The sequence below is a fragment of the Oncorhynchus tshawytscha genome, linkage group LG31, assembly GCF_018296145.1.
Source record: "Oncorhynchus tshawytscha isolate Ot180627B linkage group LG31, Otsh_v2.0, whole genome shotgun sequence".
In the NCBI taxonomy this organism is placed as follows: Eukaryota; Metazoa; Chordata; class Actinopteri; order Salmoniformes; family Salmonidae; genus Oncorhynchus; species Oncorhynchus tshawytscha.
Window position 1 is genome coordinate 40,872,558 of NC_056459.1, and position 19,718 is coordinate 40,892,275.

At 55.2% G+C, this 19,718-nt stretch overlaps 1 protein-coding gene across 1 annotated transcript in view; it reads left to right on the forward strand.

Annotated features, from left to right (window-relative positions):
- Nucleotides 1–19,718, forward strand: part of grhl2b (grainyhead-like transcription factor 2b) — a 136,668-nt gene that overhangs the window by 44,047 nt on the left and 72,903 nt on the right. The window lies entirely within an intron of this gene.

The window sequence follows — 19,718 nt, forward strand, 5'->3', positions numbered from 1 at the left end:
TGCCTAAAGACAGACAGTGACTGCAATAGTTAGCTTTGTTCGAGCTAAAAAAGAACCGTCAGACCTAGAGTTCTGAAACTTTAGAATCCTGTTCTAGACCTCCGGTCGATAGTGCGTGGTGAGTTACGTGGCTCTAGAAGGTTCTCGGACCGAGAAACAGCCTCGTACATTTGCAATGACTTCAATTCATTTTGACCATTACGAAAATGACGACATTTAGAAAAGTCTCAGAGATACAAGACTAGGTGCATTGCGACCGTCTCGGCCCATAGAGACGGACCCCAAATTTTCTGTCCGATAGCTCATTCAAGGACCCCGTAGCAATTCATGGAAAAAAGTGGATTTTCAGCACCAATTAGGGTTTCGCTCGGCCACCAAATGACCGATCGAGCCGAAACTTGGGATTCGGGGTCGCCTCAGCTAGGCCTACACATAAAATAAGAAATGGACCCGCAGCTAGAACGTAACTACGTGTTTTATGTTTTTTTTATGGTTTGAACCGAAGGCGTTGTGAATTTTGGGCCAGCTCTGAAGTATGCGATAATTGGCTACTAAACGAGTTGGAAAAAGAGGGTTTGATGTCAGTTTGTATCAGTTTGGTGTCAGAATGAAATCTAATTGACTAATGGACGGTGACTTGCTGGTGACTCTTGTCCATTTGCAATATGTTTAAACAGTGAGGTACCATCACCAAAGTGACATTCTGAAATCAACCCTAACGAGCGATTGAGATTAACCAGAATCACTGCCCAGCCATCCCGAGTTCATCGGGCCAATCAATTTCACATTCCTGCAGGATTTTTATAGCATGACAAATTTGTGATGGTACCTGCCCATTGAACCATATTGCAAATGCACAGTGACTTTGCAAAAGTAAGAAAACATAAACAAATGGACATAATGAAATCACCATATTTTTATTTTTGGGTTACCAGGTGCCTATTTTAAACAGTCCATAAAGCACTCAGGACGGCCCCCATGGATAGAGGGCCGTAGTAGGGTACTCCCATAGCGGGCATGGACAATAGGAGTCCCGGTAAATGCATTTACAACCATATTTTTATTTTTGGGTTACCAGTTGCACAACAATGCATGTGCATTTGCAATATGATTCTATAGTGAAAAAACATCACCAAATGGACAAGATGAAATCAACACAATGAGTGATGGAAAGGAAGAACTGTCACTGCCCGGCCATCCTGTGTTCATCGGGCCAGTCAATTTCACATTCCTGCAGGATTTTTATAGCATGACAAATTCGTGATGGTACCTGCCCATTGAACCATATTGCAAATGCACAGTGACTTTGCAAAAGTAAGAAAACATAAACAAATGGACATAATGAAATCACCATATATTTTTTGGGGGGTTACCAGTTGCACAACAATGCACGTGCATTTGCAATATGATTTAATAGTGAAAAAAACATCACCAAATGGACATGATGAAATCAACACAACGAGTGATGGAAAGGAACAACTTTCACTGCCCGGCCATCCTGTGTTCCCATAGCGGGCATTAATATCAGAATTACCGGTAAATGCATTTTACAACCATATTTTTATTTTTGTGTTACCAGGTGCCTATTTTAAACAGTCCATAAAGCACTCAGGATGGCCCCCATGGATAGAGGGCCGTAGTAGGGTACTCCCATAGCGGGCATGGACAATAGGAGTCCCGGTAAATGCATTTACAACCATATTTTTATTTTTGGGTTACCAGTTGCACAACAATGCACGTGCACTTGCAATATGATTCAACTGTGAAAAAACATCACCAAATGGACATGATGAAATCAACACAACGAGTGATGGAAAGGAACAACTATCACTGCCCGGCCATCCTGTGTTCATCAGGCCAGTCAATTTTGACTTTTGACTTCCTATGAAATCATATTGCAAATGGACAAAACATATTTCTTATGCGCATGTAAAAAAAAAAATATGCTAATAAAATTGGACAAAAGTATATTCATACAGTTCTTACACAAAAAAATCGAAAGAATTTCGAAAAATGGTCCAGAAAGCACTTTTTTAAGGGGTGATAAGTTTTTGACAAAAATATCATTTTTTCAAAATTTTGCTTTTGGATGTTGACTTGAGTTCCATTTCCAATATGAAAAACCAAGGTGGAGCGCACTCGCCACCTGTTGGATTTTTGAAGTGTTACAACTGGCATCTGCCATATGGCATTTGCAATACACTTTGCATGAATCAACGCCGAATTGGGTGGTATTGGACATCGTGTATATGGTTTGTCCAACGGCAGTGATTTGCCTTTCATTTTTGTCCATTTCAGGGGGGTATTCCCTTACATTGCAAAACTACCATTCCAGTGTTTTACTTGCTATATTGTATTTACGTTGCCACCATGGCCTTTTTTGCCTTTACCTCCCTTCTCACCTCATTTGCTCACATTGTATATAGACTTGTTTGTTTTACTCCATGTGTAACTCTGTGTCGTTGTATCTGTCGAACTGCTTTGCTTTATCTTGGCCAGGACGCAATTGTAAATGAGAACTTGTTCTCAACTTGCCTACCTGGTTCAATAAAGGTAAAATAAAAAATAAATAAATAAAACACCCCCCTCCCTGGGCCTACCACCAGTCACTGTTCCACATCCCCCTGCCTGGGCCTACCACCAGTCACATCCCCCTGCCTGGGCCTACCACCAGTCACTGTTCCACATCCCCCTGCCTGGGCCTACCACCCTTCACTGTTCCACATCCCCCTGCCTGGGCCTACCACCAGTCACATCCCCTGCCTGGGCCTACCACCAGTCACATCTCCCTGCCTGGGCCTACCACCAGTCACTGTTCCACATCCCCCTGCCTGGGCCTACCACCCGTCACTGTACCACATCCCCCTGCCTGGGCCTACCACCAGTCACTGTTCCACATCCCCCTGCCTGGGCCTACCACCAGTCACATCCCCTGCCTGGGCCTACCACCAGTCACATCCCCCTGCCTGGGCCTACCACCAGTCACATCCCCCTGCCTGGGCCTACCACCAGTCACATCCCCTGCCTGGGCCTACAACCAGTCACATCCCCTGCCTGGGCCTACCACCAGTCACATCCCCTGCCTGGGCCTACCACCAGTCACATCTCCCTGCCTGGGCCTACCACCAGTCACATCCCCTGCCTGGCTCTACCACCAGTCACTGTTGCACATCTCCCTACCTGGGCCTACCACCAGTCACAATTTCCACATCCCCTGCCTGGGTCTACCACCAGTCACATCACCCTGCCTGGGCCTACCACCAGTCACAGTTTCACATCCCCTGCCTGGCCTACCACCAGTCATATCCCCTGCCTGGGCCTACCACCAGTCATATCCCCTGTCTGGCTCTACCACCAGCCACTGTTCACATCCCAATGCCTGGGCCTACCACCAGTCAGTCACATCCCCCTAACTGGGCCTACCACCAGCCACATCCCCCTGCCTGGGCCTACCACCAGTCACATTCCCCTGCCTGGGCCTGTCACCAGTCACTGTTCCACATCCCCCTGCCTGGGCCTACCACCAGTCACATCCCCGTTCCTGGGCCTACCACCAGTCACATCCCCTGCCTGGGCCTACCACCAGTCACATCCCCCTGCCTGGGCCTACCACCAGTCACTGTTCACATCCCCATGCCTGGCCTACCACCAGTCACATCCCACTGCCTTTGCCTACCACCAGTCACATCCCCTGCCTTTGCCTACCACCAGTCACATCACCCTGCCTGGGCCTACCACCAGTCACTGTTCCACAGCCCCTGCCTGGGCCTACAACCAGTCACATCCCCCTGCCTGGGCCTACCAGTCACTGTTCACATCCCCTGCCTGGGCCTACCACCAGTCACATCCCCTGCCTGGGCCTACCACCAGTCACATCCCCTGCCTGGGCCTACCACCAGTCACATCCCCCTGCCTGGGCCTACCACCAGCCACATCCCCCTGCCTGGGACTACCACCAGTCACATTCCCCTGCCTGGGCCTGCCACCAGTCACTGTTCACATCCCCCTGCCTGGGCCTACGACCAGTCACTGTTCCACATCCCCATGTCTTGGCCTACCACCAGTCACATCCCCCTGCCTGGGCCTACCACCAGTCACATTCCCCTGCCTGGGCCTGTCACCAGTCACTGTTCCACATCCCCCTGCCTGGGCCCACCACAAGTAACTGTTCACATCCCCTGCCTTTACCACCAGTCACCCCTGCCTGGGCCTACCACCAGTCACTGTTCCACAGCCCCCTGCCTGGGCCTACCACCAGTCACATCTCCCTGCCTGGGACTACCACCAGTCACATCCCCCTGCCTGGCTCTACCACCAGTCACTGGTCCACATCCCCCTGCCTGGGCCTACCACCAGTCATATCCCCCTGTCTGGCTCTACCACCAGTCACTGTTCCACATCCCCCTACCTGGGCCTACCACCAGTCACAATTTCCACATCGCCCTGCCTGGCCTACCACCAGTCATATCCCCCTGCATTTGCCTACCACCAGTCACATCACCCTGCCTGGGCCTACCACCAGTCACTGTTCCACAGCCCCCTGCCTGGGCCTACCACCAGTCACATCCCCTGCCTGGGCCTACCACCAGTCATCCCCTGCCTGGGACTACCACATCACCCCCTGCCTGGGCTCTACCACCAGTCACTGTTCCACATCCCCCTGCCTGGGCCTACCACCAGTCACATCCCCCTGCCTGGGCCTACCACCAGTCACATCCCCTGCCTGGGCCTACCACCAGTCACTGTTCCACATCCCCTGCCTGGGCCTACCACCTGTCACTGTACCACATCCCCCTGCCTGGGCCTACCACCAGTCACATCCCCCTGCCTGGGCCTACCACCTGTCACATCTCCCTGCCTGGGCCTACCACCAGTCATATCCCCCTGTCTGGCTCTACCACCAGTCACTGTTGCACATCTCCCTACCTGGGCCTACCACCAGTCACAATTTCCACATCCCCCTGCCTGGTCTACCACCAGTCACATCACCCTGCCTGGGCCTACCACCAGTCACAGTTCCACATCCCCTGCCTGGCCTACCACCAGTCATATCCCCTGCCTGGGCCTACCACCAGTCATATCCCCTGTCTGGCTCTACCACCAGCCACTGTTCCACATCCCAATGCCTGGGCCTACCACCAGTCACAATTTCCACATCCCCCTAACTGGGCCTACCACCAGCCACATCCCCTGCCTGGGCCTACCACCAGTCACATTCCCCTGCCTGGGCCTGTCACCAGTCACTGTTCCACATCCCCTGCCTGGGCCTACCACCAGTCACATCCCGTTCCTGGGCCTACCACCAGTCACATCCCCTGCCTGGGCCTACCACCAGTCACATCCCCTGCCTGGGCCCACCACAAGTAACTGTTCTACATCCCCCTGCCTTGGCCTACCACCAGTCACATCCCCTGCCTTTGCCTACCACCAGTCACATCACCCTGCCTACTACCACCAGTCACTGTTCCACAGCCCCCTGCCTGGGCCTGCAACCAGTCACATCCCCCTGCCTGGGCCTACTTCCAGTCACTGTTCCACAGCCCCCTGCCTGGGCCTACCACCAGTCACATCCCCTGCCTGGGCCTACCACCAGTCACATCCCCTGCCTGGGCCTACCACCAGTCACATCCCCTGCCTGGGCCTACCACCAGCCACATCCCCTGCCTGGGACTACCACCAGTCACATTCCCCTGCCTGGGCCTGCCACCAGTCACTGTTCCACATCCCCCTGCCTGGGCCTACCACCAGTCACTGTTCCACATCCCCTGTCTTGGCCTACCACCAGTCACATCCCCTGCCTGGGCCTACCACCAGTCACATTCCCCTGCCTGGGCCTGTCACCAGTCACTGTTCCACATCCCCCTGCCTGGGCCCACCACAAGTAACTGTTCTACATCCCCCTGCCTTGGCCTACCACCAGTCACATCCCCCTGCCTGGGCCTACCACCAGTCACTGTTCCACAGCCCCCTGCCTGGGCCTACCACCAGTCACATCTCCCTGCCTGGGACTACCACCAGTCACATCCCCTGCCTGGCTCTACCACCAGTCACTCACATCCCCCTGCCTGGGCCTCCACCATCCCCCTACCTGGGCTCTACCACCAGTCACTGTTCCACATCCCCCTACCTGGGCCTACCACCAGTTACAATTTCCACATCGCCCTGCCTGGTACCACCAGTCACATCCCCTGCCTGGGCCTACCACCAGTCACAATTTCCACATCCCCTTGCCTTTGCCTACCACCAGTCACATCACCCTGCCTGGGCCTACCACCAGTCACTGTTCCACAGCCCCCTGCCTGGGCCTACAACCAGTCACATCCCCCTGCCTGGGCCTACTTCCAGTCACATCCCCTGCCTGGGCCTACTTCCAGTCACTGTTCCACAGCCCCCTGCCTGGGCCTACCACCAGTCACATCCCCCTGCCTGGGCCTACCACCAGTCACATCCCCCTGCCTGGGCCTACCACCAGTCACATCCCCCTGCCTGGGTCTACCACCAGTCACATCTCCCTGCCTGGGCCTACCACCAGTCAATGTTCCACAGCCCCCTGCCTTGGCCTACAACCAGTCACATCCCCTGCCTGGGCCTACTTCCAGTCACTGTTCCACAGACCCCTGCCTGGGCCTACAACCAGTCACACCCCCTGCATGGGCCTACCACCAGTCACACCCCCTGCCTGGGCCTACCACCAGTCACATCCCCCTGCCTGGGCCTACCTCCAGTCACATCTCCCTGCCTGGACCTACCACCAGTCACTGTTCCACATCCCCTGCCTGGGCCTACCACCCGTCACTGTACCACATCCCCCTGCCTGGGCCTACCACTAGTCAGATCCCCCTGCCTGGGCCTACCACCAGTCACATCCCCCTGCCTGGGCCTACCACCAGTCACATCACCCTGCCTGGGCCTACCACCAGTCACTGTTCCACATCCCCTGCCTTTGCCTACCACCAGTCACATCACCCTGCCTGGGCCTACCACCAGTCACTGTTCCACAGCCCCCTGCCTGGGCCTACCACCAGTCACATCCACATCCCCCTGCCTGGGCCTACTTCCAGTCACTGTTCCACAGCCCCCTGCCTGGGCCTACCACCAGTCACTGTTCCACATCCCCCTGCCTCGGCCTACCACCAGTCATCCCCCTGCCTGGGCCTACCACCAGTCAGATCTCCCTGCCTGGGCCTACCACCAGTCACTGTTCCACATCCCCCTGCCTGGGCCTACCACCCGTCACTGTACCACATCCCCCTGCCTGGGCCTACCACCAGTCACATCCCCTGCCTGGGCCTACCACCAGTCACATCTCCCTGCCTGGGACTACCACCTGTCACATCCCCTGCCTGGCTCTACCACCAGTCACTGTTCCACATCCCCCTGCCTGGGCCTACCACCCGTCACTGTACCACATCCCCCTGCCTGGGCCTACCACTAGTCCCCCTGCCTGGGCCTACCACCAGTCACTGTTCCACATCCCCCTGCCTGGGCCTACCACCAGTCACATCCCCCTGCCTGGGCCTACCACCAGTCACATCTCCCTGCCTGGGACTACCACCTGTCACATCCCCTGCCTGGCTCTACCACCAGTCACTGTTCACATCCCCCTGCCTGGGCCTACCACCCGTCACTGTACCACATCCCCTGCCTGGGCCTACCACTAGTCACATCCCCCTGCCTGGGCCTACCACCAGTCACTGTTCCACAGCCCCCTGCCTGGGCCTACCACCAGTCACTGTTCCACATCCCCCTGCCTGGGCCTACCACCAGTCATATCCCCTGTCTGGCTCTACCACCAGTCACTGTTCCACATCTCCCTACCTGGGCCTACCACCAGTCACATTTCCACATCCCCTGCCTGGCCTACCACCAGTCACATCCCCTGCCTGGGCCTACCACCAGTCACTGTTCCACATCCCCTGCCTGGGCCTACCACAAGTCACATCCCCCTGCCTGGGCCTACCACCAGTCACTTTTCCACATCCCGTGCCTGGGCCTACCACCAGTAACATCCCCTGCCTGGGCCTACCAGTCCAGTTCACATCCCCTGCCTGGCCTACCACCAGTCATATCCCCTGCCTGGGCCTACCACCAGTCACATCCCCTGCCTGGGCCTACTACTAGTCACATCCCCCTGTCTGGCTCTACCACCAGTCACTGTTCCACATCCCTCTGCCTGGGCCTACCACCAGTCACATCCACATCCCCTGCCTGGGCCTACCACCAGTCATATCCCCTGTCTGGCTCTTCCACCAGTCACTGTTCCACATCCCCCTGCTTGGGCCTACCACCAGTCACAATTTCCACATCCCCTAACTGGGCCTACCACCAGTCACATCCCCTGCATGGGCCTACCACCAGTCACTGTTCCACATCCCCCTGCCTTGGCCTACCACCAGTCACATCCCCCTTGCCTGGGCCTACCACCAGTCACATTCCCCTGCCTGGGCCTACCACCAGTCACTGTTCCACATCCCCCTGCCTGGGCCTACCACCAGTGACTGTTCCATATCCCCCTGCCTGGGCCTACCACCAGTCACATCCCCTGCCTGGGCCTACCACCAGTCACATCCCCTGCCTGGGCCTACCACCAGTCACATCCCCTGCCTGGGCCTACCAAAGTCACATCTCCCTGCCTGGCTCTACCACCAGTCACTGTTCCACATCCCCCTGCCTGGCTCTACCACCAGTCACTGTTCCACATCCCCCTGCCTGGGCCTACCACCAGTCATATCCCCTGTCTGGCTCTACCACCAGTCACTGTTCCACATCTCCCTACCTGGGCCTACCAACAGTCACAATTTCCACATCCCCCTGCCTGGGCCTACCACCAGTCACATCCCCCTGCCTGGGCCTACCACCAGTCACTGTTCCACATCCCCCTGCCTGGGCCTACCACCAGTCACATCCCCTGCCTGGGCCTACCACCAGTCACTTTTCCACATCCCCGTGCCTGGGCCTACCACCAGTCACATCCCCTGCCTGGGCCTACCACCAGTCACAGTTCCACATCCCCCTGCCTGGCCTACCTCCAGTCATATCCCCCTGCCTGGGCCTACCACCAGTCACATCCCCTGCCTGGGCCTACTACTAGTCACATCCCCTGTCTGGCTCTACCACCAGTCACTGTTCCACATCCCTCTGCCTGGGCCTACCACCAGTCACTGTTCCACATCCCCCTGCCTGGGCCTACCACCAGTCATATTCCCCTGTCTGGCTCTTCCACCAGTCACTGTTCCACATCCCCCTGCTTGGGCCTACCACCAGTCACAATTTCCACATCCCCCTAACTGGGCCTACCACCAGTCACATCCCCCTGCATGGGCCTACCACCAGTCACTGTTCCACATCCCCTGCCTTGGCCTACCACCAGTCACATCCCCCTTGCCTGGGCCTACCACCAGTCACATTCCCCTGCCTGGGCCTACCACCAGTCACTGTTCCACATCCCCCTGCCTGGGCCTACCACCAGTGACCCGTCCATATCCCCCTGCCTGGGCCTACCACCAGTCACATCCCCCTGCCTGGGCCTACCACCAGTCACATCCCCTGCCTGGGCCTACCACCAGTCACATCCCCCTGCCTGGGCCTACCACAAAGTCACATCTCCCTGCCTGGCTCTACCACCAGTCACTGTTCCACATCCCCCTGCCTGGCTCTACCACCAGTCACTGTTCCACATCCCCCTGCCTGGGCCTACCACCAGTCATATCCCCTGTCTGGCTCTACCACCAGTCACTGTTCCACATCTCCCTACCTGGGCCTACCAACAGTCACAATTTCCACATCCCCTGCCTGGCCTACCACCAGTCACATCCCCTGCCTGGGCCTACCACCAGTCACTGTTCCACATCCCCCTGCCTGGGCCTACCACCAGTCACATCCCCCTGCCTGGGCCTACCACCAGTCACTTTTCCACATCCCCGTGCCTGGACCTACCACCAGTCACTGTTCCACAGCCCCCTGCCTGGGCCTACCACCAGTCACATCCCCCTGCCTGGGCCTACCACCAGTCACATCCCCTGCCTGGGCCTACCACCAGTCACATCTCCCTGCCTGGGCCTACCACCAGTCACTGTTCCACATCCCCCTGCCTGGGCCTACCACCCGTCACTGTACCACATCCCCTGCCTGGGCCTACCACTAGTCACATCCCCCTGCCTGGGCCTACCACCAGTCACATCCCCCTGCCTGGGCCTACCACCAGTCACATCCCCCTGCATGGGCCTACCACCAGTCACTGTTCCACATCCCCTGCCTTGGCCTACCACCAGTCACATCCCCCTTGCCTGGGCCTACCACCAGTCACATTCCCCTGCCTGGGCCTACCACCAGTCACTGTTCCACATCCCCCTGCCTGGGCCTACCACCAGTGACCCGTCCATATCCCCCTGCCTGGGCCTACCACCAGTCACATCCCCCTGCCTGGGCCTACCACCAGTCACATCCCCTGCCTGGGCCTACCACCAGTCACATCCCCCTGCCTGGGCCTACCAAAGTCACATCTCCTGCCTGGCTCTACCACCAGTCACTGTTCCACATCCCCCTGCCTGGCTCTACCACCAGTCACTGTTCCACATCCCCCTGCCTGGGCCTACCACCAGTCATATCCCCTGTCTGGCTCTACCACCAGTCACTGTTCCACATCTCCCTACCTGGGCCTACCAACAGTCACAATTTCCACATCCCCTGCCTGGCCTACCACCAGTCACATCCCCCTGCCTGGGCCTACCACCAGTCACTGTTCACATCCCCCTGCCTGGGCCTACCACCAGTCACATCCCCTGCCTGGGCCTACCACCAGTCACTTTTCCACATCCCCGTGCCTGGACCTACCACCAGTCACTGTTCCACAGCCCCCTGCCTGGGCCTACCACCAGTCACATCCCCCTGCCTGGGCCTACCACCAGTCACATCCCCTGCCTGGGCCTACCACCAGTCACATCTCCCCTGCCTGGGCCTACCACCAGTCACTGTTCCACATCCCCCTGCCTGGGCCTACCACCCGTCACTGTACCACATCCCCTGCCTGGGCCTACCACTAGTCACATCCCCTGCCTGGGCCTACCACCAGTCACATCCCCCTGCCTGGGCCTACCACCAGTCACATCTCCCTGCCTGGGCCTACCACTAGTCACATCCCCTGCCTGGGCCTACCACCAGTCACTGTTCCACATCCCCTGCCTGGGCCTACCACAGTCACTGTTCACATCCCCCTGCCTGGGCCTACCACCAGTCACATCTCCCTGCCTGGGACTACTACCAGTCACTGTTCCACATCCCCCTGCCTGGGCCTACCACTAGTCACATCCCCCTGCCTGTGCCTACCACCAGTAACTGTTCCACATCCCCCTGCCTGGGCCTACCACCAGTCACTGTTCCACATCCCCCTGCCTGGGCCTACCACCAGTCACATCCCCATGCCTGGGCCTACCACCAGTCACATCTCCCTGCCTGGGACTACCACCAGTCACATCCCCTGCATGGCTCTACCACCAGTCACTGTTCCACATCCCCTGCCTGGGCCTACCACCAGTCACATCCCCTGCCTGGGCCTACCACCAGTCACATCACCCTGCCTGGGACTACCACCAGTCATATCCCCTGTCTGGCTCTACCACCAGTCACTGTTCCACATCCCCCTACCTGGGCCTACCACCAGTCACAATTTCCACATCGCCCTGCCTGGCCTACCACCAGTCATATCCCCCTGCATTTGCCTACCACCAGTCACATCACCCTGCCTGGGCCTACCACCAGTCACTGTTCCACAGCCCCCTGCCTGGGCCTACAACCAGTCACATCCCCCTGCCTGGGCCTACTTCCAGTCACTGTTCCACAGCCCCCTGCCTGGGCCTACAACCAGTCACATCCCCCCTGCCTGGGCCTACCACCAGTCACATCCCCCTGCCTGGTCTACCACCAGTCACATCCCCTGCCTGGGCCTACCACCAGTCACATCTCCCTGCCTGGGACTACCACCAGTCACATCCCCTGCCTGGCTCTACCACCAGTCACTGTTCCACATCCCCCTGCCTGGGCCTACCACCAGTCACATCCCCTGCCTGGGCCTACCACCAGTCACATCTCCCTGCCTGGGACTACCACCAGTCACATCCCCCTGCCTGGCTCTACCACCAGTCACTGGTCCACATTCCCCCTGCCTGGGCCTACCACCAGTCATATCCCCCTGTCTGGCTCTACCACCAGTCACTGTTCCACATCCCCCTACCTGGGCCTACCACCAGTCACAATTTCCACATCGCCCTGCCTGGCCTACCACCAGTCACATCCCCTGCCTGGGCCTACCACCAATCACCCCCATGCCTGGGCCTACCACCAGTCACATCCCCCTGCCTGGGCCTACCACCAGTCACATCCCCTGCCTGGGCCTACCACCAGTCACTTTTCCACATCCCCCTGCCTGGCCTACCACCAGTCACATCCCCTGCCTGGGCCTACCACCAGTCACTGTTCCACAGCCCCCTGCCTGGGCCTACCACCAGTCATATCCCCCTGCCTGGGACTACCACCAGTTACATCCCCCTGCCTGGGCCTACCACCAGTCACATCTCCCTGCCTGGGACTACCACCAGTCACATCCCCTGCCTGGCTCTACCACCAGTCACTGTTCCACATCCCCTGCCTGGGCCTACCACCAGTCACATCCCCTGCCTGGGCCTACCACCAGTCACATCTCCCTGCCTGGGACTACCACTAGTCACATCCCCTGCCTGGATCTACCACCAGTCACTGTTCCACATCCCCTGCCTGGGCCTACCACCAGTCACATCCCCCTGCCTGGGCCTACCACCAGTCACATCACCCTGCCTGGGACTACCACCAGTCATATCCCCTGTCTGGCTCTACCACCAGTCACTGTTCCACATCCCCTACCTGGGCCTACCACCAGTCACAATTTCCACATCGCCCTGCCTGGCCTACCACCAGTCATATCCCCTGCCTTTGCCTACCACAGTCACATCACCCTGCCTGGGCCTACCAGTCCTGTTCAGCCCCTGCCTGTTCCACATCCCCCCCCAGTCACTGTTCCACAGCCCCCTGCCCTACCACCAGTCACATCCCCCTGCCTGGGCCTACCACCAGTCACATCCCCTGCCTGGTCTACCACCAGTCACATCCCCCTGCCTGGGCCTACCACCAGTCACATCTCCCTGCCTGGGACTACCACCAGTCACATCCCCTGCCTGGCTCTACCACCAGTCACTGTTCCACATCCCCCTGCCTGGGCCTACCACCAGTCACATCCCCTGCCTGGGCCTACCACCAGTCACATCTCCCTGCCTGGGACTACCACCAGTCACATCCCCTGCCTGGCTCTACCACCAGTCACTGTTCCACATCCCCTGCCTGAGCCTACCACCAGTCATATCCCCTGTCTGGCTCTACCACCAGTCACTGTTCCACATCCCCCTGCCTGGGCCTACCACCAGTCACATCCCCCTGCCTGGGCCTACCACCAGTCACATCTCCCTGCCTGGGACTACCACCAGTCACATCCCCCTGCCTGGCTCTACCACCAGTCACTGTTCTACATCCCCCTGCCTGGGCCTACCACCAGTCACATCCCCCTACCTGGGCCTACCACCAGTCACATCACCCTGCCTGGGACTACCACCAGTCATATCCCCCTGTCTGGCTCTACCACCAGTCACTGTTCCACATCAGTCACAATTTCCACATCGCCCTGCCTGGCCTACCACCAGTCATATCCCGCTGCCTTTGCCTACCACCAGTCACATCACCCTGCCTGGGCCTACCACCAGTCACTGTTCCACAGCCCCCTGCCTGGGCCTACAACCAGTCACATCCCCTGCCTGGGCCTACTTCCAGTCACTGTTCCACAGCCCCCTGCCTGGGCCTACAACCAGTCACATCCCCTGCCTGGGCCTACCACCAGTCACATCCCCTGCCTGGTCTACCACCAGTCACATCCCCCTGCCTGGGCCTACCACCAGTCACATCTCCCTGCCTGGGACTACCACCAGTCACATCCCCCTGCCTGGCTCTACCACCAGTCACTGTTCCACATCCCCCTGCCTGGGCCTACCACCAGTCACATCCCCTGCCTGGGCCTACCACCAGTCACATCTCCCTGCCTGGGACTACCACCAGTCACATCCCCTGCCTGGCTCTACCACCAGTCACTGTTCCACATCCCCTGCCTGAGCCTACCACCAGTCATATCCCCCTGTCTGGCTCTACCACCAGTCACTGTTCCACATCCCCTACCTGGGCCTACCACCAGTCACAATTTCCACATCGCCCTGCCTGGCCTACCACCAGTCACATCCCCCTGCCTGGGCCTACCACCAATCACACCCCCATGCCTGGGCCTACCACCAGTCACATCCCCCTGCCTGGGCCTACCACCAGTCACATCCCCTGCCTGGGCCTACCACCAGTCACTTTTCCACATCCCCCTGCCCTGGCCTACCACCAGTCACATCCCCTGCCTGGGCCTACCACCAGTCACTGTTCCACAGCCCCCTGCCTGGGCCTACCACCAGTTACATCCCCTGCCTGGGCCTACCACCAGTCACATCTCCCTGCCTGGGACTACCACCAGTCACATCCCCTGCCTGGCTCTACCACCAGTCACTGTTCCACATCCCCTGCCTGGGCCTACCACCAGTCACATCCCCCTGCCTGGGCCTACCACCAGTCACATCTCCCTGCCTGGGCCTACCACCAGTCACATCCCCTGCCTGGCTCTACCACCAGTCACTGTTCCACATCCCCCTACCTGGGCCTACCACCAGTCACAATTTCCACATCGCCCTGCCTGGCCTACCACCAGTCACATCCCCTGCCTGGGCCTACCACCAATCACACCCCCATGCCTGGGTCTACCACCAGTCACATCCCCCTGCCTGGGCCTACAACCAGTCACATCCCCTGCCTGGGCCTACCACCAGTCACATCCCCCTGCCTGGGCCTACCACCAGTCACTTTTCCACATCCCCTGCCCTGGCCTACCACCAGTCACATCCCCTGCCTGGGCCTACCACCAGTCACTGTTCCACAGCCCCCTGCCTGGGCCTACCACCAGTCATATCCCCCTGCCTGGGACTACCACCAGTTACATCCCCTGTCTGGCTCTACCACCAGTCACTGTTCCACATCCCCCTGCCTGGGCCTACCATCAGTCACTGTTCCACATCCCCCTGCCTGGGCATACCACCAGTCACATCCCCTGCCTGGGCCTACCACCAGTCACTGTTCCACATCCCCCTACCTGGGCCTACTACCATTCACATCCCCTGCCTGGGCCTACCACCAGTCACTGTTCCACATCCCCCTGCCTGGGCCTACTACCAGTCACATCCCCCTGTCTGGCTCTACCACCAGTCACTGTTCCACATCCCCCTGCCTGGGCCTACCACCAGTCACATCCCCTGCCTGGGCCTACCACCAGTCACTGTTCCACATCCCCTGCCTGGGCCTACCACCAGTCACATACCCCTGTCTGGGCCTACCACCAGTCAGATACCCCTGCCTGGGCCTACCACCAGTCACATCCCCCTGCCTGGGCCTACCACCAGTCACTGTTCCACAGAGAGAGATCTCCTTCATACCCCTCCTCACCTCCTCTCGTCTCCCTTTCATATCCCTCCTCCTTACCTCCTCTCTTCTCCCTTTCATATCCCTCCTCCTCACCTCCTCTCTTCTCCCTTTCATATCCCTCCTCCTCGCCTCCTCTCTTCTCCCTTTTTATATCCCTCCTCCTCACCTCCTCTCTTCTCCCTTTCATATCCCTCCTCCTCGCCTCCTCTCTTCTCCCTTTCATATCCCTCCTCTCCATTGTGCTGTTGAGGGGCATTAATTCAGTTAATGACTGGGTGTTGTTAGTCCCGTATAGTTACGTAGATAATTAACATTTCCTGGGGGATTGTAGTGAAAGGAGAAGCATGCCTCTCATTCGTGGTTCTATTGCTTAATTTTGCACATTCTAAAATGACAAGTGGATGTTGATTTTTTTTTAAATGTATTTTTAGTGGGTCACAGTTTTTACTGACAAACATTTCGCAATTATCAGTCGGTGTATTTGAATGTGAACCATTTCTCTCCAGTCATGTTGAGTGAGTCTGACTGAGAGGCATGAAGGATCTGTTCCACATGGCAAGCTGCGACCTGCAGAGAGAGGCTGAGAAGCAGCAGTGGTGGTATGTAAGGTGGGAGAATGAAGGCAGATGGGAGAAATGCATGGCTTGTTTGGACAGAGAGAGGAATGCCTCAGCCAGCCAGTGTACCTTTCTGTGTTGTACCTCTCTGATTGAGGCCTGAGGGGCTGAAAGGGTGATGTTATGCTCAGAGTTTGATATTAAGTCTAGTAAATGAATATGTGGGATGTGTTTGTTACATGTCTAAACAATTGACATGATTTAGTGACATGATTTAGCAGTTGGTTGTCTGTTGTTGTTTTATCATAATATCAACAGAATATCACAATGCACTTTTCCCATTTGTCCCAGTCCTGTCATGTCTGTCAAGGCAGCATATAATTCGTTTTTCACTCTAGGCCTCAGATATAACAGATATATGCATATCATCCAGACAGTGTATTACTCAATGAGGAAGTGAGCGGTTATTTAGTCTGAAACCACTTGTTGAATGAATAAAGTCAACTTGGAAAAGCTGTTTAATTAATAAGAGAAAGGCATCTACAACTATTTCACCTCAATGTATTGTTGGAAATCAGACCTATAGTGATCCTGATATCATTTCATGTCAATGTAATACCTTTGTTGTGAATGTGGTACATTTGTCAAAGAACATAGAGGAAGTTGATGGAAATGCCTTGGATTATATTAAGGGACATTTTCCTTCTCCGCTTCAGTTGGATCCTCCTGATGTGAAGGAGGTAATTGGTATCTTAAAGATGTCAGCAGCAGGTCATGATGAGATTGGTTTCAGATACAGATATGTCTCTTTTGCAACTTGTGGATAAAAATCTTTACAGCCGTGAACAACAATGAATACACTCTAGGCATCTATTTAGATTTATCCAAAGCGTTTGACACGGTTGATCATGAAATATTACTTAGTAAATTACATTATTATATTTTTCATGATTATGCATATAATTCGTTAAATAGTTATGTTTATATTAGAGAACAATGTGTTTTTGCAAACGGCTGTGCATCTACCAGGGCCAAGATATAAATGCATTTAATAAAAAAGAGAAAGAATCTCAATTGGTGGGAATGAAATAGAACAAGTCACATCCACTAGATTCCAGGGAGTTGTAATTGATGAAAAGTTATCCTGAAAAAATCATATTCAATTTGTCTGTAGCAAAGTAATGAAATCTGTTGGTATCGTCAGAAAGATCAATGGTTTGGTTCATCAGGCTTGCTTCCTAACTATACTGTAGCTTAATTTACCCATATGTCATTGTGTCTGTGTGGGGTGGGGGTTTAGGCTAACCTGACCCTGAAGGATTAGTAGCAGAAGAGGAGAGAGGTGACCCCCTGGTCAAATGACAAACAGTAAACTGTAGTACAGCCCAGGTCTGGTCTGGATAGTGGCAGCAGCACATGGGAGGTGCAACATGACACCGCCAGGCTAGGCTGGGATTTGAATAGCAGTTGGTTCAGGATTGTTCCCTGGCTCTGCCTGGAGGCTTGGAGGCCTGAGGCTGTGTGTGTCATGGGACCTGGGATTTGAATGGATCTATTTAACGGGGAACTAACGGACGAGGACCAGGATGCAACCTGCCTGACTGCTTGGCTGACTGACTGGCTGTGCACCTGTGAAAACCTGGAATGGAGTGGGGAGTGGAGTGACATAGCCAGGCTTTGACTTATTATTCTGTTTATCTCCTAGTGGGGAAAAGGGCTTCATAAGTGATGCGTATCAGATTCTGAATGATCGGCTAAGAAAAGCCAACTGACATTTACTCCTGAAGTGCTGTTGCACCCTCTACAACCACTGTGATTATTAGTATTTGACCATGCTGGTCATTTATGAACATTTGAACATATTGGCCATGTTCTATTATAATCTCCACCCGGCACACCCAGAAGAGGACTGGCCACCCCTCATAGCCTGGTTCCTCTCTAGGTTTCTTCCTAGGTTTTGGCCTTTCTAGGGAGTTTTTCCTAGCCACCGTGCTTCTACACCTGCATTGCTTGCTGTTTGGGGTTTTAGGCTGGGTTTCTGTATAGCACTTTGAGATATCAGCTGATGTAAGAAGGGCTTTATAAATACATGTGATTGATTGATTGATCTCCATCTCACTGAGCCAGCCAGGAGGCCTGGTTTAAAGACCCGAGTAAAACATGTACAGCTGTCACATATGTCACTGAGCAGATTTCAGGTCTGGTGAGCGCAAACTTGAACTTTGTGAAAATTCTGTGAAACAGAGCACATTTACTGTACCCACTTTAAGTTACAGTTTTAACAGTGGTCAAGTAGGCTACTGTGGCTACGTGATCATAATGTAGGTCTACCAGAGTGGCCTTCCATCAGAAACAATGGAGAAAATGCATCCCATAACATTTTACCATGGAAATAGAACAGCTATCATTCAGCCTACAGTAGCAGCCAATGTGTGGTGTTCAATGTAGGCCTCATTCCATGAGACTTTTGAAAAAAACATGAAGGGCTTGACATTAACCTTTATCCACTCAGACAAGGAGGTGATGGAAAATGTTGTTGTGTTGTTTGATGCAAGAAACCACTTTACAAAATAAAATGCATTATTATTCCCATACCATTATTACAGAGAATCAGACAAATTATGCTACCCTCTACATATTGGCTACTTAGCTTATTCAAGACTGCCTCAAAATACAGCACTGGCCCTTTAAGACCAAAAAAAAGCTCTTTACCTGACTTGCTTTTCAAAGATGTCTAGAAATGTACATGTTTTGTGCTCTTGTATGAAGCATTCACTCCCCAATTGCTGACTACAAATTATTTATAACTGGGCTAGTAACTCACTAACTAGCAAAGGATATGAACAAAATGTACACACGTGGCTACATGTAGCTCTCACTCTGATCTCAAAACAAGCGCATCTACTCATTACCGCTCACACTGTAAACACAGTCCAGTTCATCTACTCACTACCGCTCACACTGTAAACACAGTCCAGTTCAAAGTCAATGGCACAAATCCATATATGGCAATGATCTATTTTGCATATAGGCCTACTGCAGCTCTGATTGGTAATGCCGCACTGGTATGTGTGGGCTGAGTGGTGCATATCAATGCAATAGAATCCTACTCCGATGTGTTCTGCCTACAACAACATCTCTGATATGTATTCTCCTTGGCAGTCCCGGTGGAGCTGCACGGCAGTCTCAGGGCAACTGCGCGCCCGCACAAGTGCGCAGCTTAGAGGGAACATTAGTTAGATGGGGTTTTGGGGGTAGAAGGGATTTTGGGGGTAGATGGGTTTTGGGGTAGAGGGGTTAGATGGGGATTTTGGGGGTAGAGGGGTTAGATGGTGTAGAAGAGTTAGATGGGCTAGAGGGGTATAGGGGTTTGGGGGTAGAGTGGATAGAAGGGATTTTGGGGTAGATAGAGTTGTGGGAGGAGACGGGTTTTGGGGGAAGAGGAGTTTTGGGGGTAGAGACGTTTTGGGGGTATAGGGGTTTTGAGGTAGAGAGGTTTAGGGGTACTGAGATTTTGGGGGTAGAGGAGTTTTGGGGGTAGAGGAAATTTGGGGTTAGGGAGGTTTGGGGGTAGAT